Here is a 23,696-nt window from a genome sequence, read left to right as displayed (position 1 = left end):
CACGAAAAAGAAAAAGTTCGCTCACATTACTTTGAAGGCATAAAAAAAAAATCCCAAACCTAATGAGGTGAAATAATTGCAGGCTGAACAGCGAAAAAGAAATGAATTTATTTTTCTCTCACTTCAGCTAAAGGAAGACAATAAAAATGTCGCGCTGCATGAGAAATGAGACGCACATATCTGACGTGCTTGTCATTACAAGCTGAAAATAAATTTGTCGCTAATATCCGGTACATGATCGTACGTTACTCACTCTCGCATTTGCGGAACGTTATTTGCAGCGCATTCCGTGTCGACGGTTATGATAATAGCTCTTGTTTATGGGCCTCTGACTTATTTGTTAACCATTGCAGCATATTTATTGTTATTCGTACATGTATATATATATATATATATATATATATATATATATATATATATATATATATATATATATATATATATATATATATATTTGAGTGTGTGTGTGTGTGTGTATGTGTGTGCGCGTGTGTGTGTGTATGTTTCAGTTGTATTCCACATAGGAAAATGAAAAATGGTATGTCTCAGAAAATCCCCAACAGTTTCGTCCTCCAATGAACCTCTTCTTGGAGCGTTTATTAAGGAAAGAGGTAAACTTTATCTCTCTCCTTAATAAACGCTCCAAGAAGAGGTCCATTGGAGGACGAAACCTTTTGGGCATTTTCTGAGACATACCATTTTTCATTTTCCTATGTGGAATACAACTGAATTACCATATCTTCGTGCCAAAGAAGATTGCCAGAACTATATATATGTGTGTGTATACCCATACATAATTTACTAATTTGAATCTCTAAGAAGATTACCAGTAATATGTGTGTGCGTTTACACATACATAATTTACTAATTCGGATCTTCCGCGGTCTCAAATCTAGTCAAGAAAAAGTAAAGCGGCGGCATGGACTAGTGGTTCTTTCTCATATGTAATGCAATTATGTACGTTTTCGAGTCTGCTTTTATCAGAGTCGTGGGAACCTCTTCCACAGTTTAAGTTGTCATGCATTTTGTATCGGAACTGTTACGTTGAATAATGACTGCATGGTACTTGAATGTGGAAAATGTCCAACTGGCTACGCCCGCCCGCCAAGAGACTACTTCCTTCCTAGGAGCGATATAGGTAAGACGTGTTTTGTTGTACTCTCTCAAGCGTCTCAGTGGCGTGGTCGGTATGGTGTTGGTCTGTCATCTCAGTGGCCTCGAATTCGATTCTCGGGCATTCCATTGAGGTGTGAGAGATGTGTATTTCTGGTGATAGAAGTTCACTTTCGACGTGGTTCGGAAGTCACGTAAAGGCGTTGGTTGGTCCCGTTGCTGAATAACGACTGGTTCCATGCAACGTAAAAACGCCATACAATCAAACAAACAAACCAACTCGCCATGCGTTGTAACTTGTGTTATAGCTTCATATTTCACCACGTTGTGCTAATCGTGTGCATTAACTAAGCGGTGTTAAATTGAGTATCTATCCTTGACTCGTTCGTCTTTTTTGGTGTGATTTTTTTTTATCCTTAAGTGATCATTGAAATAGAACCTTTTACAGATCCCTTAATAAGGATCACGTAGTCGTTAATTGGGAACTAGTATAGAGTTTTTAAGTGTTAATGAATACCATTTTTGATTAATTGTAAGTGTAGTCATGAGTCATGATATATATATATATAGATTATATATATATATATATATATATATATATATATATATATATATATATATATATATATATACTATATATATACAGATATATATTATTTATATATTTATTTATTAAATATTAATTTATTTATTTATTGTCTTTCATTTGTATGATGCTCCTAACCTGGTGGTTTTAGAATTCAAGATAAAACAATGATGTTAATAGAAATGATATTTATTGTAGATAACTTCATTAAAATGTACATTTGGAATGTTTAAAATGTACATTTGTAATGTTTACGTTGAGGCTTCACTGCATAATTCAACATTAATACGAGCAACTATTTGGTGGCGTATTCTCATAGCTTTTCATGAAGTTTTATAAAAAAAAAAATATTAAAAATTCCATTACAAACTGAGCACGAACGTTTGAATATTTATGTCGAAACACGTTCATGTTTTGGGTTTTAATATTTGCGTTTAAATTTCTTTATTTTGCTTAAAGTAAACAAAGTTGCAGCATACTCTAATTTAAAAAAGATAATCCTTTCATATATAGTCATTACACAGGTTATTTATTACGGAACATATATGTTTTTTAGCTATCATATACTAAGTTTTGAAATAGAATCTGGTTTGTAAAAGTCCAACTATTTTCCAAACTATAACATTTTCATCTTAGTGTTCCTATTCAAATTCCTCAATGATTTTTCACCACAAACAATAAGTTTTTCCCCGTTTCGTGTTCATAGAGCATTCAAAGACGAAGAGCACATATCTTGTGATTTCCTAAAATTTTGCATCACTAGTCTTACTATAATAGGCGTAATGTATATCCGTCCGTTTGTCATTCAATCATGGCCAAACGGCTGGTCTGATTGGCATGAAACTTGGCAGGGTTATAGTGGGGACTCATAAAATGGTTTATAATGAGGTTTCATCCTACCTTGCCCCCGCCTTCCGAAGGGGATGGAGGTGAGGAAGGATTCCCTGAAACGGAGCTGGTTCTGCCCGTGAAACGAGGCTGGTTACACCCGTAGACTTAGTTACTTTATGAATTTTTTATGCATTTCTGTATACATATGTTTGCTAGTATAAGGAATAGGCAGTAAATCTTCTCTATTTGTCCTAGATTGTGAGGTTGAAACTCATGACAGTCGAAGAGGAAGTAGTGATATATTTTGTCAATTGGGAACAGAACAAATTGAATAAACGAAAGAGATTGCGGTATATCATTGATCTTTATCTTCACTTGGATTAGATAAAATGAAAGGGATGGTTGTGTAGTAGATAATATAAGAGCAAAATTAAATTATAGGCCTAGCAATTGAGTCTGGATGACTGCCTGTTTGTGGATACAAACAATGAAAACAGAGAAACTTTTGGAGGGTGTTTTCCGGGGGTGTACGTTTTCAGACAAGTATGGTTATGAAGGGCTCAAAAGTATATACTTGAGGAGAAGAAAAGCCCTTAGAAGTATATCTGACGCCTACTTGGATAAAAAGAAACAGTGAGAATGGAAGGCTTCTTCGACTTGAAAGTTTTCAAGAACGGGTTTACAAATATCCAATGTAAATAAACGGATAAAGAAAAGATATCAGTCTAATTAAAGGTATACTTGGTGTATGATGTGATGGGGACTGAGGGAAGTGGTTGGCTTTTATAGTTAGTAGGGAGTGGGGAGAAAAGCAGTGGCGAGGAAAATATTTGTAGTTAATAGGGAGGGAGAAGAAAAGAAGAGGTAAGGGAAATATTTATAGTTAGTAGGGAGAGGGAAGAAAACCAGTGTAAGGGAATATTTATAGTTAATAGGGAGGGGAGAGACAGTAGTAAGAGAAATATAATTATAGGAAGGGGAACAAAAACAAGTGGTAAGGGAATATAATAGTCAAATGACCGTTGTAGATGACAAAAAAAAAAAAAAGACGATTTTTGGAGCAACAAAAGGCAGAACCGAGTGATAGAATAAACAAATTCAACAAAAGGAATCAAGTTATATGATACAAGGGATGATTTAGAGTCTCACGCGTAGGAATGAAAGAGAGAGAGAGAGAGAGAGAGAGAGAGAGAGAGAGAGAGAGAGAGAGAGAGAATGGCGAATTAAAAAAATAGTGCATAAGGTGAATGTTGTAAAAAAAAAAAAAAGCTTATAGGCAGAAAGAACTTCGTTTAAGAGGAGAGTTAGTAAGCACAGAATAATGACGTCACTCGGAGGCAAAGAAAAAAAAATCGAGAATTCGAGTTTGAAAGAGTCGTGTCTCCATAAAAAAAAAGCTGGTTCTGTATTTTCCACGACTACCTTTTAAACCGTGTCGATGACTACTGCGAATGAAGCCAACTCACGGAATGTGAAATGCTGTTGAAATGGCTAGACAAGATCTTTCGTCTGGAAAGTTTACGCTAACAGGATAAATTAATCAAAAAGCAGATAAACTGTTTTTCTGTTTTGTCTGTCTTCCCCCTCGTAGTTCTGCATGTATAAGAAACATGCAGATATGCATACGCTGAAATCATACATGTTTACATAATGTATATATGCATATATGCATCCATTTATAATTTCGTTTAAGCTTAATATTCCACCAACCATTACTGGTATGATGGAAGGACGCCAGTAGCACGAGTCAAAAATAGAAGATAACAAGAGGTTTTGTAATAGATGCACACACCCTAATTGCATCAAATTGAGTGAAGCCTAATTAAGTGCCACTCCTGCTTTGCTAAATACCGCTCATTTAATTCCTGCTAAAAATACCATGATGAGCGAACGTTCTAGCGCAACGAATTAGTCGTCAGTAGGTATCAGAGTCAGAAAATTATTTCTATCAAAATGCAGACACAGATAGACACGCACGTACACACACAGAATATATATATATATATATATATATATATATATATATATATATATATATATATATATATATATATATATATGTATATATATATGTGTGTGTGTGTATATTATAGATATATTATATATATATATATATATATATATATATATATATATATATAGTATTATATATATATATACTATATAATATAATATATATATATATATATATATATAGAATTTATTATATACGTAGATATATATATATATCATATATATTATATATAATATATATTAATATATATATTATATTATTATATATATATAATAATTATTTATATTTATATAATATATACGTATATAGATAGATATATATATATATATCATATATATATTCATGTATATATACATATATAGATATATATAGATATTATATATGTATATATAAAAACAGGTTTTTGCCACGAAGGAAAAAATGAAAAAGCGAGATAGCCTTGTACTTTCGATGCTGTTCAGACTCTTTGCTAAGCAAACTGATTTTACAGAAGAAAACAGTCAAAGAAACGAAACCAATAAGGGCGATTTCACTCTACAGAAACGAGGAAACGCCTGAGGGTAGCCACACCTTGGAGGATACATGCAGTAAACAAGTTATTGTTCCAGAAAACAGTACATTTTGAAAAAAAACAAGGAAGCATATACAATTTAATATAATGAAATTTACACAAATTTTCCCCAAAAAATTATTATTAATGAAAAGACGAAAGAAGATATAAATATATATATCGAGCAAGAGAAAGAGGGAGAGAGAATATCGAACCAGAGAGAGAGAGAGAGAGAGAGAGAGAGAGAAGAGAGAGACGAGAGAGAGAGAGAGAGAGAGAGAGAGAGAGAGAGAGAGAGAGAGAGAAATAATAACTATATACGTGTGGGACTAATTTATTAGTGGTTCATTTATTTTAAGGTCCTTCATAAACATTTTACAAATATATGGGTCCAAATGGTACATTCCCAGACTAAGATTTAGGTTGTTTTTATTAGTGATTTGTATAATTCCCGATTCCGGTAAATTTCTTGAAACAATCATTAGATCTAGCAATTACCGATGTATCACCCCATTTAATACAATGGGATTTTTCACTCAGATGGATATATATATATATATATATATATATATATATATATATATATATATATATATATATATATATATATATATATATATATATAGTGATTAAGATTACAATTAATGCGAAATATGGTAAATCAATTCTACTCACAAACGTCGTAAAGAAGTAATTGTAGTAAGATGTCAATACCCCCCTTCTTGCGCCTGCTTTAGGAATGAATAGATATTTTCTCTTTTGATGTCCAACAACAAGTGGGTCATGCTTGTCTTTTTCACGTCTCTTAGAAAGGACCTGAAAAACAAAAAGCAATCCAGTTCTAACATTAGGTGATGTGAAGAATGATCTGAGATAATGTCAAACAAAAATTAAGATACGTATAAAGTAGAACCAGCAACCACAGCCATTCTTAGTATCGTTTTGAAATAAACTTTGGCTGCAGTGCTATAAAGCCTGATCTTGTATGTCATGGGGGTCAGAAGATTAGACTGGGTTTTGTAATCTATTGTTAATTCTAAAAGAAACAAAATTTTTGACAAATTATTATCAACAGTTACTTTTAGAGCAAGATCTCGGTTTCACCTGAATTAGGCAATGAATGAATAGGCCATTCAAACTAGAGAAATAATTTAATTTCCTGCTACTTAACAGGTGAGATTTTCGGTGATTCCTCTTTTTACTTCAGATGGTTTCAAATCGAACGAAAGCTCTTCCTCAGACCCTTTTAATATATCTATTATTATTTGGATTAAAAGACAAGATTGAATCCACTCTTTTATATGACGATTATTTGGGAAGTTCAGTTGTGACAATCAGTCAAAAAGAGGCACTATTATGGTTGAGTCTATACGCAAAAGACCTTCATGCAAACTATAGTAGATTCACATCAACCGTGCATTTGATGTCTAAGCCAGTCCCTTACGACGCTCCTGATTAGCTGTTGATAAGCCAATCACAGGGTTGGAAACTCTCAGTCTCTCGAGAGAGTTCACAGATCCAGGATGTATGTTCCTCCTCTCCTGAGGGATACTTTTGAAAGACGTATCTTTCAGGAGAGATGAAACATAGATACTATCCATCTGAAGTCTCGAGAGAGACTGAGAGTTTCCAGCCCTGTGACTGGTTTATCAACAGCCAATCAGGAGCGTCGTAAGGGACTGGCCTAGACATCAAATGCACTGTTGATGTGATTCTACTATAGTTTCATAACTGGGAACATTGAAGCATAAAATCCTGTGATTTTTATTAAGGGTAGTCTCCAGTTTGCACCAGTCTGTAGGGGTGCCGATCGTAAAAATTTTTGCCAAAAATACACTAATCAAGACAGGCTAATGAATTTATTAGGCATTATTAGCACTATAATAACGCATATTCTCTGAGTTTTATCATCCTACAGGGAAAATAAATGATTTTATGAAAAAAAAATGTGAAATTCAGGGCCCCTTGTACTGAAGGTTATTTGGTGATCGATGAGAAACTACAGTCTTGAATAGAAATTCGGTCTTACAGAATGTTGGTATATCCCCCTGGAACATGCACATAAAGTATAATCAAAATAGAACAGTAAATAAGCACGTAACAACAACAAAAAGAGCAACAACTTCAGGTAAGTTCAGCGAAAGCCCCGCCGAAAAATGAGACTATAGCTAGGAAGAAATATTCAGAAAAAATTCAAACCTCGATTTAGGGACAAAACCTTCTGAGAGTTTGTAGTTATTATGTCACTTGATAGCCTAAAACATCTAAAAATTATATTATTTAGGACAATCAAAGAAATACCCCCACCCCCCTCCCGAAAAAAACCAACCAGAGAAAAAGCGAAAAAGCGATTTTTCTGAGGACAAGAAACTTGAAAAATTAGTTTAGATACCCCTAAAATGGTTTTCTGAGATGAAACTACTCGTAGGAAATGTAGAAAACGACATCGACCAATTAGAGAGATATTCTATAATATTTGCGATTTCCATTATTTATCGGCTGCGCTTTCGCTCCAGTTGTTGCTCTCTCTTTATTTTTTTTTTGTTTTTTTTTGTTACGTGCTTATTTACTGTTCTATTTTGATAATGATTATGTGCATGTTCCAGGGGGATATACCAACATTCTGTCAGACCGAATTTCTATTCAAGACTGTAGTTTCTCACCGATCACCAAATAACCTTCAGTACAAGGGGCCTTGAATTTCACATTTTTTTTCATAAAATCATTTATTTTCCCTGTAGGATGATAAAACTCACAGAGAATATGCGTTATTATAGTGCTAATAATGCCTGATAAATTCATTAGCCTGTCTTGATTAGTGTATTTTTGGCAAATATTTTTACGATCGGCACCCCTCCAAAGTTGGAGCCTATCCGTAATTAAAGAAAAAGAAAGGGATACCCCAATTCACTAGAAAAGCGGAGGGTCTTGCAAAGAGGAATTGAAAGAAATGAAGACTTCACCTGTAATCACGGGACGCTGGTAATTGCCTCAGGGTGGAGGTGAATGAATGCTCTTTGAGTAGTTCCTGGACGCGAATGAGGCCGTAAGTGTCGTCATAGATGACGAAGAACTTCTTCCACCCGAGTCTCTTCAGGACGTCTATATAGGCCTGTGGGCAGAGAGGAAGTAAGTGTGGTTGGGAGGACAAGGATGCAACTACCGTGAGGTGAGAACATGAAAGCTTGTAATTACCTGGAAGGGTGAAAAGTAATGTTGTGAATGCTTCAGCTGAGAACATAAAAGGACGTAATTACCTCAAATAAAAGGGATGTAATTGTTGGGAGGCGAAGAAATGCAAAGGATTTCTTGTCCAGAAAAGGAACGAAAGTTTCTAATTTCAGGACTACGTGAATTTGGAACGAATGTAATTATTTGAGGAGTGGATAAAGGGTCGTAATGAATGGGTGATAAACAGATAAAAAGGCTGCAAAAGCCTCGAAATTTGAAGATAGAAAGAACGCGATGAATCAAAAGGGGAGATCATTACAGCTACGGCTATAGCTACTGGCATGTTATTGGAAATAAAGAGAGAAAATAATCAATTGGTAACTGACCCAATGTTAGGGGATAAGTGACTATGATGACCTCGTTGTGAAGTATAAAAAAAATCTGCAATTGCACGGGAACAACGGCTCAAAAAAGATTAACGATGCAACAAGAATTTAAATTGATTACTTATAAAGTATATATGTACACTTCAGGTCGAAAGCCTTGTGACGTTCACCAGTCATTATTATAAAGCGATTGTTTGATTTCCTTTTCAAAATTATTATTATTATTATTAGATTATTATTATTATATTATTATTATTATTATTATTATTATTATTATTATCATTCTAAATTTAATAGCAGTCGGCCTTACTAAATCCCTCGGGAATCAGGATTTATCCAAATAATTGCCGAATGTATACCAGAATTAAAGATTTACGTTTAATCCAGCGCCTGCAAAACCAATTCTCTCTCAATTGTAATATATATATATATATATATATATATATATATATATATATAGATATATATATATATATATATATATATTAGGGCTTGTGCCTTGTATGATAAGGCGCCCTATGAGGTAATGTTAGACTAGCGATAATCTTACGCTAAGTCGGTTGGTATTGCACTTCCATCTTCAATGGAGTGTCTGGGTTTGTGTAGATCATTTACGAAGTCGGTATTATCTTGTTGGTTTATTTTTGACGACGATGTGTTAAACCTCATGGTGAGGAGGTTCTTGTAGAAAACACGAAATATAAAAACTATATGTATTCTTCTGAAGTTTTACATGCTGAAGATCAGATATGATTGTACAAGTCTTCTAATAACGATAGCTTGATCGCTTCTGCCAATGATGATGGCTAATCCTATTCCTCTACATGATAAAGCTTAGGTAAAGAGGTACAGGTCTTCTAATGACGATAGCTAACTCTGTTCTGCTCGTCTACCATCTCTGTTACAAGTTATGAAGGAACAGACAGTAGTTCGAACATATGACATACATACAAATGACATAGTTTCATACGAACACACAATCAAATGAGACACGCTACAGATCACGTAGGCCGTTTTGAATTATAGTCGGGGTAGTTGTCTCAAGCAGGGAGCTTGGACTAATGTTTATAAACAATTGAATGACTACAGGTGACGGCATGTTATCTTAGCCTACTTTGTTGTATACGTCATCTTTAGCGTCTCTAGTCTGATCACATTCCTGCAAGCAATCTTTTATATATATGGACTAACATTCCATATTATTATTATGTAAACACTTACATCAGCTCGGTCAGCTACCAAAACCAACTACTGAATATTACTCAAACTTGACTTGCATTTGACTTATAGGAGTGTGATACAGACACTATGTGAATATATATATATAAGTAAATAAAAATTCATTGTGTACATGAAATGATTCAAGTAAATAAAATATAAAACAATGATATTGGTAAATAATAGTGATCACGGATATATAATGATACAGTTTTTCACTTCATCTCATTAAGATACATATGCTACAGAAAATACTAATGTACTCTGATAATTGCATAGAATGAAGATTAACATGATAAAAACATATTTAACTGATAAAAATTTTCATATATGAATTGATAACATTATTAATGTTTATGCTAACTGTTATATATCTGATTCATTAATTCATATACTAACTCATAAATAACTGCAGATATTGGTAAGAAAAAAGGTAACAGATTGATTATAGGCTACCTGATTTGTTTATACATATGTATATGGATTCATATAATTATGATTAATATATGTGCACTTTAAATAGATTCCTATTGCGTACACGCAAAGATATATTTAGATTCTGTTATTTATGATCATTTATATGAGATTCCTATTGCGTACACGCAAAAATATATTTCGATTCTGTTATTTATGACATTTATATAAGAGATTCCTATTGCGTACACGCAAAGATATATTTCAACTCTGTTATTTATGATCCACTTATATATAGGATACATTGATTTAATTTATATAATAGGAACATGACCGAGGTTATACTACTTCACTTTTAACTAGCGTTCGAACAACTTTTCGTCCATTACACAGTTCCAGACAACCACCTATAGCCCAATGAAACGGCCTATTTCACAGGGTTAAAACAAGGGGAAAATTTGCCTGGGCGGGTCCAACATTCTATATTGCGCTCATACTTATTCTCTGCATCCTAAGCTACACGATTACGTTCGCGATGAATAGATCATCCCAGCACGAGTCCTTCGCCAGCAAAGTAGAGTTGAATATCCTTCGGGTCGTAATTGTCGGAAGTATGTCCCTTTCGTAGTCGATTCCGACAGCCGCCGGAGCGTTCCGCATTAAAACGAGATTAACGACGAGATACGGTGTCGGTCGAGATTAACGACGAGATACGGTGTCGGTCGAAGAAGTCCATGAAATTCCTTTCACATTGTAGGCGGTTGTTACTTGACTGTAGTCGTCCGCTGCGACGAACGATTTTTTGAAGTTGCGATGTGAAACTCTCATACTGCAGGATACTGTAACCAGGTTCCATTAATCAGCCTGCAAGTTAAATTATACTTGTCACAAGGGCAAAGTAAATTCAGATAACATCCAAATACGGGAGGGGAGAGAGCCATTTAGAGCAGACTTAACCCAACATGAATTCGCTGATATTTTGGAATTCAAACGAGTCCGCTGTATAAACTTTTTATCCATGGCATTAACAATGAGTGAACCTATCAGGTCTATGATGACTGTAAAAATATCCATAATTATAAAAAAAAAAAAAAAAAAAAAAAAATAGATATCATTACGAGTCTCAAAGAAAATTCGATATTACTGGTAGTAAGTTACTAGACAAAGAAGTGGAAAACGGAGCTATTTGTAAGATTGCCAGGCAACATAAGAGTCAAAGAGAAGATTAATCATGATTCTATGTGCCCTAACAAAAGTTTCATATTAAATTTTCTCGTGCGCATCCTCTGAGGTTAACTTTTAAAACATTATTAATAGGTAGGAGATGCAACGAAAAACCCACTATGTAACTAATTTCATATAAACTTTGGGTTTTCAAGAAAATGTAACATTTTTCCATGAATGTGATTTACCTGGATTGTAATAAGCTAATGTTGCAAGTAAATAATCCATATCCATATCGTGATACTTCTAAATGTCTATGAGGTTCAGAAAAAATTAATTCATTTTGATGTTATAGAAATTCTATTTCCTTATTTTGTTTATTAATTTTAAAATGATTGCAAGTTGCATTGCGCATACGATAGACACTTGTACCTAACGTCTGCCTTGCCCATGAGAAGTTCGGGCTAAGCATTCCTTTCTCCAGTCAATCTGCTTTTGCAAGCAGAGACGACACACAGATGAAGCCTGTGTAAGCAGATTATTGAGGTTAAAAGGAACAAATGCTGATACGGCAATGATGACGTCGTCACTTGGCAGGAGATTGCTCTCAGCCAGCTAAGAGTTACGTTACTTGCTGTAATAAATACGACTTTAGGATAAATTTTTTTGTTTTTTAATACTCGACCCACATGAGAAGAATGTCTGAAAAAAAAACAGTACCAAAATTGAACAATATATTAGTTTCATGTTGGAAATCTGCATAATTGTAATTATGTTAAATTAAATATTCCTTTTTCAAACTATTGAAAAAGGTTTCCATACAAATTCTATATATGATTATTAGCCCTGTATAAGATTATATAGGATTATTTCATAGATAACATTTTCACTTCCTAGACTTACCCTGACTTTAAAATCTCTTTTATTTTATTTATTTATTTTATTTATTTTTATTTATTTATTTATTTATTTAATTTTTTTTTTCATTGACTACGAATTATAAATCACCGGGACAGACAATATGTCAGTAGATTTTGGATATAGGTTTGTTTGAACTTTTAGCTTATTTGTCATTACTAAATAAATATACGCATATATATTTGGATATTTAATTAATCTATGGTTACGTTTTGCTTATTGATTTTATTGTGATTCCTTTTTTATTATAATTTCTAACCCTTCCGACTTCTTACGGAGTGTACTATATTGACTCCACTTGTATCCTATTTATTTTATTTTATTTTTTTATATTTATTTATTTATATATTTTTTTATATATATTTGATAATTAATGGTTGCTTGAATATGTGGAAAGGGTGTTCTAGCGGCGTACCGTATAAGGCTACTTGCGGCATCAATTCTATAGATACAAGATATAAATGAGAAAGGTATTTAAACCGCGAGAACCGCTATAATCCAGTTCGGATCCAATATCACAAGTTGTAACTCGTAAGACATTGACACTTCCTATTTAATTATCCGTTATTCTACCAAACCGATTGACTCTGGGTGATAAAATATATTATTGGTTTTCTTAATGGAAAGGAATTCACACCACGTGTTATGGAGATTATTATTGATTTACACCACCCGAGTCAGATTATCATGTGTTGAATTCCATGTTTACTGATTTAGCACTCATAAATATTCCTAACGCACTCAATTGCGGTGGTTTGTTTTTAGTGCTATTCATTCTATATAACGTGTCAAGGAACTATTGACACTAAGAAGTGTTTATTCCCTCTGTCAGACTCGTAATTCTGTTAATAATTCTACGTATATTCTTTCAAGGATTGATTTGGCACAGGATAGGCCCTTAAACTGACAGGTGTCTTAGTGTATCCTTGTTTTTCATGACACGTGTTACAATTAGTTATGTGCTTTTTATATCTGTAAGCATTGTAGGCCAGTTAAAACAGTGATTTGGCTTTTCTGTGACATAGGAGGGAACCCTGGATGACGGAATGCAACCAGTTTATGACGATTGGTATGAGAGAGATTATTACTACTACCTGGTCGTTAGTCCTCTGCTGTGTTCTTCGGGTTTTCCTCGTCACAGACCTACATATAACATTACATTTGATTACATTATTCTGATACACATACTATAAATATACTTTTGCTTTAGGGTTTCTGCTCGAAGTGTTTATTGTTTTTTGCCTAGCCACTGACCCTGTTTCCGTTTCGAAGTGTTTATTGTTTGGTGTTTATTGCTGCTGACTCTGTTTCCGTTCGAAGTGTTTATTGTTTGGGTTATGTCTGTTGACTCTTGCTTTGTTCAGTTTGTAACAGTTCTGCGCTCCGACCCAGATATTCAATGCTCGCGATCTCTTGGGTTAAGGAATTTTCTTGTTTAGATACGGTTTTAACAATAGGCACGGATGTTTCTATATCTTTTAGTCCAATTAATGGTTCTTTGCTGTATGGTGCGGGATTGCGGGATAATGCGTCAGCTATGATATTTGCTTTCCCAGGTAGATATCTTATCTTGGCTCCAAAGACCTGAATGATCATTTGTCACCGAGTTCCTTTTGGACTGTGATTAAAGCCTTTGAAAAACTCGGTAAAGGACTCATGTTCAGTAAGGACTTTATCAGGATAGCCATAGATTATGAACTTAAAATGTACTAGTGAGTTAAAGATACCTAGCCCTTCCTTGCTTATTACTGCATATTTACTTTCAGAGGGCTTTAGTTTACGTGAATAAAAAGCTATAGGGAAGAACTGTTTATCATATTACTGAAGTAGTATCCCTCTTACCCCTTGGTCTGAGGCGTCTGTTGCAATAAAAAAAATTCCTTATTTAAATCAGGGATTTTTAAGTTAGGTAAGCTGCATTTTCCGCTTTTAAGATATCGAACGCCTGTTGATGCTTTTTAGACCATAATAAATCTACGCTCTTCTTCGTAAGATCTGTTAAAGGAGCTGTCATGATAGAAGAGTTACATATTTACATACGATTGTAATACCCACTACAGCGCAAAAGTGCTGTATTTCCCTTTTACGTTAATAGGTACCGGAAAGTTATGAATAGCCGACACCATACCATGGACTACTTTAAGACCTTGACTAGACACATAAAACCTAGATAAACATGTTCGGTTTTTAAAAACTCACATTTAGATACTTTACTCTGAGATTATTTGTCTTTGTCTCTGTAGCACTAGCTCTAGTTTATGTGAATGTACTTCTAAGGTATTAGAAAAGATTACAAGATCATCCATATAGGCATGTAGGGTATCCCCTAAAAGTCTCCAAACACTATATTGTAATTGGGGTGCAACGTAAGCCGGAGGCATACGTAAAAATTGATAATGTCCCCTGAGTGTGCTGAAAACGGTGTATGAGGTACAATCACTTAGGTAATGGTATCTGGTAAAAGCTTTTAAGTAAGTCCAAATTGGTGAAAAAAAAATTTATTCTAACCTAACAGAGATAAGATGTCGTCGGTACATGGCACTGGAAACTATCGGGAGTCGTTTCCTTGTTTAAGCGACAGAATCTACGCAGATACGCCAAGTCCGATCTTTTATGGCATGACATTTGAGGGAAAATTATATGGGCTTATTTGATTTCCTAATGACTCCTATTACTAACATTTTTCAACTTCGTCATTTATCTCTATTTTGAAATTGCAGTGAGAGTCTATACGAAGGTACGTATATAGCTTTATGTTTGTCCTTAGACCGTATTTTGTGTTAAATTACATCCGTTTTTTTTTCCAGAGATCACTCTAGTGGAGAAACTTCCTGGTATTCAGGTAAAAGATAAAAAAAAATTTCTGCTGAATCACCTCTGCTTGAATGACTTTACTGATATTACTTTAGATAGATTATCAGAGAGATTCATCCACGACCTGGTTGGGCGGGATTAAAAGTTAGCAACAATAAAAGAAATGCGTATTTATATGTATAGGTTTTCGTGGATTACTATATTAACTTGTTTGCAGCGAGTCAACCGTGTCTAGGGCTTTGTTCGCGGAAATCGTTATATTTCAGAGTTTCGGGAAGGATTAAAATTTCATTTCCCAGCAAAGTCTTTTTACACGCACTAAGACATTCGAGGGTGCATGTTTCTCGAGATTTTGCGTGCAAACTACGACTGCGGTTGTGGGAGAATTCTGTTGGGTCATTTGAACAATGTTACGATTTATGAGACAAATGTATAGTTCCTCTATATAAGTTATTATTTGATTAACTGTCTCTTTTGTTCAAACGGATTTCAATATGTTTGAAGGTTTATAGGATTTTCATTTGATAAACGCCTTATTCTGCAGGATGTAAGATAATATTTGTATACCCCCCCCTAGATGAATCTTACAATCACACTAGATACCGATCAATGTTTTTTATAACTATAGAGGTATCTGTAAGCGCTCGCTTATTCCGGACTTCTCATTAGGGAAGTTCGAACAACAGACGGTGAGTCCGTAAATACAGGATATTACGTGTACTAAAGGAATAAACAAGATATTCTAATTTTTACGGCGCGTACAGTCGGGCTTTATCCACCACTACTTATAATAACTTACGTATTAAAAAAAAACGAAAACCTGCTCTGATTACTTTATACGGTCGTGTGTTTCATAGGAAAATCCTTTTAATTCAAAAAGATATTGGCATGTATGAACCAACATCGCTTTTCCCCACTCTGCTAGAAGTCGCTTATTGTGTGGAATTTGCTATGCTTTGAACACTTCGGCAGTTTTTGAGTGACCTTGACCGCTTGACTAGGTGACACAGTCACCGAGTTTGCTTGTTTGATTCTGAACGGGCTGCTGTTTTCTATTTCTTTTTTGTAATAATTAGAATCCTTCTCTTTATTACCATCGGCAACGTATTGTGTGTTTTTAGCATTATGTTGCTGGTTACGTATAAAGCAATGAATGACGAACTATTAGGAACTGAGCGATTACTAATAAGAAAAGTTATCACTACTGCTTCAATATTAACTGTTTGTACTTCATTCTTTGCTAAAATTTGAAATAGTGAGGGATCCTGGTCAGCGCATTTAGGCCTGATGAAAGTTTTTTACAGACATGTTTATTCCTTGCAATCCAGCCATATTTTTAAAGTTAAGTTGGGTCATTGAGGTTCGATACTTTATATAACTCAAAAAACTCAGGCTAAAACTGCGATCGGGACTTGCAAAGGAGCATTTATTGTCATGACCCGAAATAGTGTTACCTCTAATTTATCTAGATTTGTACGGGTGTTCCACTTGTTTTTGTGTGTTTTCTAATCACTACGGTGCCTAACGACCCTATCCATGCATCTGTATAAATACAGACGTCCACTGCGTAAACGCATATTCAACTGTTTAATATGATTTGTTACGTAAGGGATTAATATCACCCAAAATGATAAAATTAACATAGTATATGATTATGATATTTCAGTAGAACTTCTGGAAACAGACACTCAAAGATAAAAAACTCGCAGTAGCGAAATCTCAATGATGTAGATAATTTCTGTAAAAAAGTAAGATTAAGAATGTCTCGTAACTTCAGCCACAGGAATAACGAAATTCGACCTGCAAAGGAAACACTCAAAGTTACTCCAAATGAATAAAAAATTGTACTTAGCTTGCTTTTGTGGGAAGTCACGGTGTTCCGATAACGACACACGGCCTTGGTCCTCCTTCTCTATTTAGCGGATGGACCCCGGTTTTTGGCTTCAGTTTCCCCGTGCGCGTTATTTCGATGATTCGAGCCCTTGAAGATCCGATGCTGCAGACGCGTTCGGTTTGTTTTTTGAAGTGCCGGAAACGCTCACTAACGATGTTTCCTGAATGATTCTAATGAGAGACGAAGCTTGCGTTGCCGTAGGAAAAAGACACGTCGGTTTTGTTTCTTGAAGTTATTCACTAAACGATGATACTAAGTTGCTTGACGAATCTTGTTGTTTTCTGAAGTCGCTCACTAACGATGGATACTAGGTTGATTGAAGAATCTGCTGCTTCGTCGTCGTTGACTTCATGATTTATTATTCTGTTTTATCTTCGGAGAAGTTGTAGAGTCCTTCTGGTACGCTGGCCACCAATATTAGGGCTTGTGCCTTGTATGATAAGGCGCCCTATGAGGTAATGTTAGACTAGCGATAATCTTACGCTAAGTCGGTTGGTATTGCACTTCCATCTTCAATGGAGTGTCTGGGGGTTTGTAGATCATTTACGAGTCGGTATTATCTTGTTTTGGTATATTACGACGATGTGTTAAAACTCATGGTGAGGAGGTTCTTGTAGAAAACACGAAATATAAAACTATATGTATTCTTCTGAAGTTTTACATGCTGAAGATCAGATATGATTGTACAAGTCTTCTAATAACGATAGCTTGATCGCTTCTGCCAATGATGATGGCTAATCCTATTCCTCTACATGATAAAGCTTAGGTAAAGAGGTACAGGTCTTCTAATGACGATAGCTAACTCTGTTCTGCTCGTCTACCATCTCTGTTACAAGTTATGAGGAACAGACAGTAGTTCGAACATATGAACATACATACAAATGACATAGTTTCATACGAACACACAATCAAAATGAGACACGCTACAGATCACGTAGGCCGTTTGAATTATAGGTCGGGGTAGTTGTCTCAAGCAGGGAGCTTGGACTAATGTTTATAAACAATTGAATGACTACAGGTGACGGCATGTTATCTTAGCCTACTTTGTTGTATACGTCATCTTTAGCGTCTCTAGTCTGATCACATTCCTGCAAGCAATCTTTATATATATGGACTAACATTCCATATTATTATTATGTAAACACTTACTATATGTATATATATATGACTGGTAAAAATGTTCTCTTACAACAGAATTCCATCTAATAAAAGGAGCCCATAAAAACACCCAAATATAGAGAGAAAAGTACTAGATTTCAGAGACTGCTGTCCCTCTTCAGGTAGATAAATGAGAAAAGTTTACAGAAAAGGTGTATTTATACCAAGAGGTCCATCCACAAACAAGCCAATTTAAGTCACCTCCGCTGATAATCTTCCTTTAATCTTCTTAAGCGTTGTTGAATGAAAACCTTGTCGATCGTATCTGAATTCCATGCTCCTTTTGAAATGTTCATTACCTGCCTTTCTTTTATTAAGGTCGATTCCATCATTTGACTCTTGTACGGCAGTTGCTGCTATAAATTACACGTGACAAATTCCAGTGTATTCTATGGTTATGTTCATTTATATGGTTAAAAATAGCTGAGTTCTGTTTTCCATACCTAACTGACAGTTTGTGTTGTATTAATCTCTGGGGAAGTGATTTACCTGTAAATCCGATGTAAGATTGGTCACAGTCCTGGCATGGGATTTGGTAAACCCCAGTGTCCTTGGAGATGTCTTTTGTTGACGTTGATCGGGGATTTAAGCTAAGGTGTTTGGGTAAGTAAATGCAAAAGGGTTAGATTTTCCGAGGGTCTGAGTCACCTTCTTAATCGTGTCCAGGTGTGGAATTTTTATTTTATTGTTGGGTGTATCTCTGGTCTTGCCTTTAGGGGGTCGGTAGAAAACTACGTTTGCTTTGTGAATTGCTTTCTCAATTATATAGTCAGGATACTTTAAAGACGAAAGTTGCTTGCGAATTAGTTCAAATTCTTTTTTCCAGGAAATCTGGGGAACAAATTCGTAAGGCTCTTAAGAACAGGTTGCTGGCTACACCTATCTTGATAGCAATGTCGTGATAGCTAAAGTAGTGAATGTATGACGTAGACTCTTATTCAGAAAAGTACCAGTACAGTACGTTCTTCAGTTTTTAAGGGAACAATTATCCCCCTATTCAGATCATTTCCCATTGGCGCTTAACAAAATGATAAAGTTCGTTGAATTATGTGCATCTAATCAATGTATTTTCATTCGGGGAATAATTCTACAAGCAAAATTCGGTGTAGTATGGGTAGTCCTTTAAGTCCTGTTTTAGCCAATCTGTACATGGTAATACTTTGAACATACAGTAATAAATGCAATAAAACCCAAACACCTGCTGTGGATGAGATATATGGATGATATTCTAACATTTTGGGATAATGGGTGGGGCAATTTTAATGAATTCCTATCAAAATTAAACACATTAGTGCCCAGCATCAAATTTAAAGTTGAATGGGAAACAGACAACAAAATTCCTTTTCTTGATGTTTTAATAATCAGAGACATGGCAGAATACAAATTTACCATATACAGAAAACCAACTTTCTCACTTTCATACATTCACTACTTTAGCTATCACGACATTGCTACCAAGAGATATATATATATATATATATATATATATATATATATATATATATATATATATATATATATATATATATATATATATATATAATACATACATATATATATATATATATATATATATATATATATATATATGTATATATACATATAAATGTATATACGTATATATATGTATACATGTTATATATATACACTCATATGTATACATACATACATACACACAAACACACACACACACACACACACACACATATATATATATATATATATATATATATATATATATATATATATATAATATACATACATAACATACATAAATACATAGGTAAGCATTTTCGCATCCCTGAATTTACGCGGGTGTACATACTCAAATATACCTGCCGTCATTCATGCTTGTTACTGATCGGTCAATAATACTACCCTTTTACTTACCGAATATTTTTTATACAGGTGAACGATAATAATTAAATAAGAAATTCTTCAGAACTCGTCTCTGAACTACGACCATTTTAGATAACGCTGTTGCAATCGCTTTACGATCTTCATCTTATTTGCTCGCTTGTTTTTCGTCGGACTTTTCATTTCTCTTATCTTATTTTTCTATTTTTCTAGCACAATTTTCTTTTTCTATTCTTCTGCTGTCTCTTAGTGCGAGTTTTCTTTTTCCCCTTTTTACTCCCGTTTACTTCCACGTCCAGTGAATCTTTTCGAATGAAAAAAAGGAAATTGAAGAAGAAAAGAGACTGAACATTTATTTTCTGTTTTTACGTATTTATGGACATCGTATATTCTGAGATATCATATGAAAAGCTGACGTATAAAAATGTGTTTTTTTACCTGTTAGTTGAGGGAGATAGGTGTGTATGCATTTTATGTATGTATGTGTAATATATACATATATATATTCCTTCATCTATATAAATATCAATGTTCAATGCCTCTAAATTTATCACCTGTTAGTTGAGGGTAAAATAGTTGTGTCCGAAATATAACGCTGTATAATCTATCTGTATATATCTGTGCGTATATATATATATATATATATATATATATATATATATATATATATATATATATATATATATATATGTGTGTGTGTGTGTGTGTGTGTGTGTGTGTGTGTGTATGTATGTATCTATAAATATTTACATATATATATGAATAATTTGATCACGAAGTATATAAAACGTGTTGCCATGGATGAAAATGTAAAGACGAGAAAGCCAAGATCTTTCGGTCTACACGACCCTTACTTAGGCACTACATTTTTCTCCGTGGCATCATCTTTATATATTTATCTATATATATATATATATATATATATATATATATATAGATATAGATATATATAGTATATGTATATATATATGTATATGTATAATATATATATATATATATATATATATAAATATATATATATATATATTATAAATGAATGAACGTATCGTGGCATAAAATCAAGCCAATATGCAAGAGGGAATAACTTGTCCGATTCAATCAAGCAGAAAGAGGCTTTCAAATCAAGCTCGAATGTTTAATAGGTAGGAAATCGCCCCAGGTTTCATTTAAAGTCAACAGCGGACTCGTCATTCGTTCTGTCGACGGTAAACAGCGATTACAACCGTCCGGCTTCCGGTAAATTACAGTTAAAAAGGGTTTTGTCAATTAAAAATTTACGCTCTCTCACAGTTATGCCCAAATAATAACAATTCTGAGTTTTTTTTTTTTTTATTTATTGTTAATTTATTGTGACCCACTGCCGGTCCCATTAACCTACTTAATATTGATGCAAGCTCCCGTAATTTTCACACAGGGGCTTATTTGCTTAACGTGTCTGACATTCACTGAAGGTTACCCATCCAGTGAGTCACCATAGACCGAGTTACCATAATTCCATCTCCTCGCTCGATCTATTATTTCACTCTTTGAATAATTATTGCAAGATTACATTACTGACGCTCGATGCATAAGGGTTCGTTACGGGTGTTTATGCTGGAAATTCTAACATGATAAAGTAAACACTTCTCTCATCCCTGACCAGGTCAGTTTCGTAAAAAAGATGTTCCTTTTTTGCGAGGTTGTGTGTGTTGGGGTGGGGAAAGGACTGGATAATATTAATTTGATTATAACTTAGCTTGAAACAGCATCGATAAAAATCCATCGTATAATTAACGGATTTGTTAGACACTCAAAACTACTACTTGGAAACTTAATTAAAAACATCTAGTTATTTTCATTAGTTATTCAGCTTAATGAGTCGAAAAAGGGTATTTTTTATTATGACTTACTTTGATACAAACGTCCGTTATTCTATTAGATATGATGTCCATGTAACTCTTATATTCTTACATGTAGAAACAGAATACGATACAAAGAGAATAAATAATGGAAAAATTAGCATGCTCTGTGAGGAGAAATCTTAAAATAATTTCTTGGGATGAATTAATGGCGGTAAAAGGAGTGTTAAGAACTAGTGATCATTATTTCGTTCTTTATTTTCAGCTGGTACAGGCCTTCAGAATCAATAATAGTATTAATAGTAATACTAACGAAGAAGAAGAAGGAAAAGGTGACCATTATATCGTTCTTTATTTTCGGTTGGTACAGATCTTCAGAATCAATAGTGGTATTGATAGTAATACTATAAAAGAGAAAAAGAAGAACGGGAAAAATGCGAAAGAAATTACGATCACTTTCAGATTTCGAACCCACAGGGGGATCAGCCAAGATTATCAGATGTCCATTAAAAAAAAGAAATGACACTAAAAATGAAGAAAAAGAAGGTGAAAATGAAGAAGAAATTACGATCCCTTCAGATGTCAAAGTCACAGGGGAATCAGACTAGAATATCTGATATCCATTAAAAACTGTAAAACTCAATAACAAGAACAAGCATAGGAGGCTCCCAGACGGGATCATAACAACCACTCTCCTACCTTGGCCAAGGTGGATGGATGAGGATAGAGATTGATGGAGTAGGAGTCGCCCGACAAGCGGAAATCCCACAAGTTCTCTATGTGAGGGATTTGCAGGGCGTCGCACATCGACTGCACATGCGCAGAAGTTTGGTCGGACTGGGGTCCCAAGATGGCTGCTACTCCGGATCTCACGAGCGAACAGACTGAGTGAGACAGTTGGTTGTGGTTGTAGTGATACATTCTTTTATTTCTACACGCATTAATCTGTATCCATAGAAAGGCAGTAACTACAGAGAAATATACATGTATATATCCAACAGCGGTGGCTACAGCCGGATATACCTCAATGAAGAGAAGGACATAAAGACTTGGTAAAAGGGGTCAATTTTGATCCCGACGTTTCGTAATTCTTCATTACATTTTCGAGGGCTGTAACAAAATAGATGACATAAATTACAATAAAGCTAAGAATCTTTAAATTTAAATTTGTGATCATTGTGCAACTTTCATTTTTCCATTTTAAATTCTTAGCTTTATTGTAATTTACGTTATCTATTTTGTGCAGCCCTCAAGAAAAGTCGGGAAAATAAATTGACCCCTTTTAGCAAGTTTTTATTTTCCTCCTCCTCATTGATACACACACACACACACACACACACACACACACACACACATATATATATATATATATATATATATATATATATATTATATATATATATATATATATATATATATATATATATGTATGTATGTACGCTTTCTTTTTCTAGCCCCTCGGAAGGAGTCACCGAATGGGACGTTGTCGACCAGAGCAGCCAAACGAACGTGGCCCAACACGGTGCGATCGCTGTTTGACGGAATTGACTGCGTACTTGAACGCTGCCTCCTGTCCGTCGTCTGCCAAGTCGAACAGGCCACCTGTGAACGACATCCTGAATTTGATAAGAAGAAAATTACAGTGCTTACGAAGACCTATTTCCTCTGGGTAGTGTAAAAAAATAAAGAAATAAAAAGTTAAATTGATCAAGCTCCGTGTAACCAATAACATGTCTCCTTTTAACTGAAGTTTTATATAAAAAAAAAAAA

At 34.3% G+C, this 23,696-nt stretch overlaps 1 pseudogene; it reads right to left on the bottom strand.

The window, feature by feature from the left end:
- LOC135206873 (glutamate receptor ionotropic, kainate 2-like) overlaps window positions 1–23,541 on the bottom strand; it is a 40,918-nt pseudogene extending 17,377 nt beyond the window's left edge.
- Window positions 23,542–23,696: the final 155 nt, after the last annotated feature.

Source organism: Macrobrachium nipponense, chromosome 31 (genome assembly GCF_015104395.2).
Source record: "Macrobrachium nipponense isolate FS-2020 chromosome 31, ASM1510439v2, whole genome shotgun sequence".
In the NCBI taxonomy this organism is placed as follows: Eukaryota; Metazoa; Arthropoda; class Malacostraca; order Decapoda; family Palaemonidae; genus Macrobrachium; species Macrobrachium nipponense.
The sequence above is the reverse complement of the archived record's forward strand: the minus strand, read 5'-3'. Positions and strand labels throughout refer to the sequence as shown.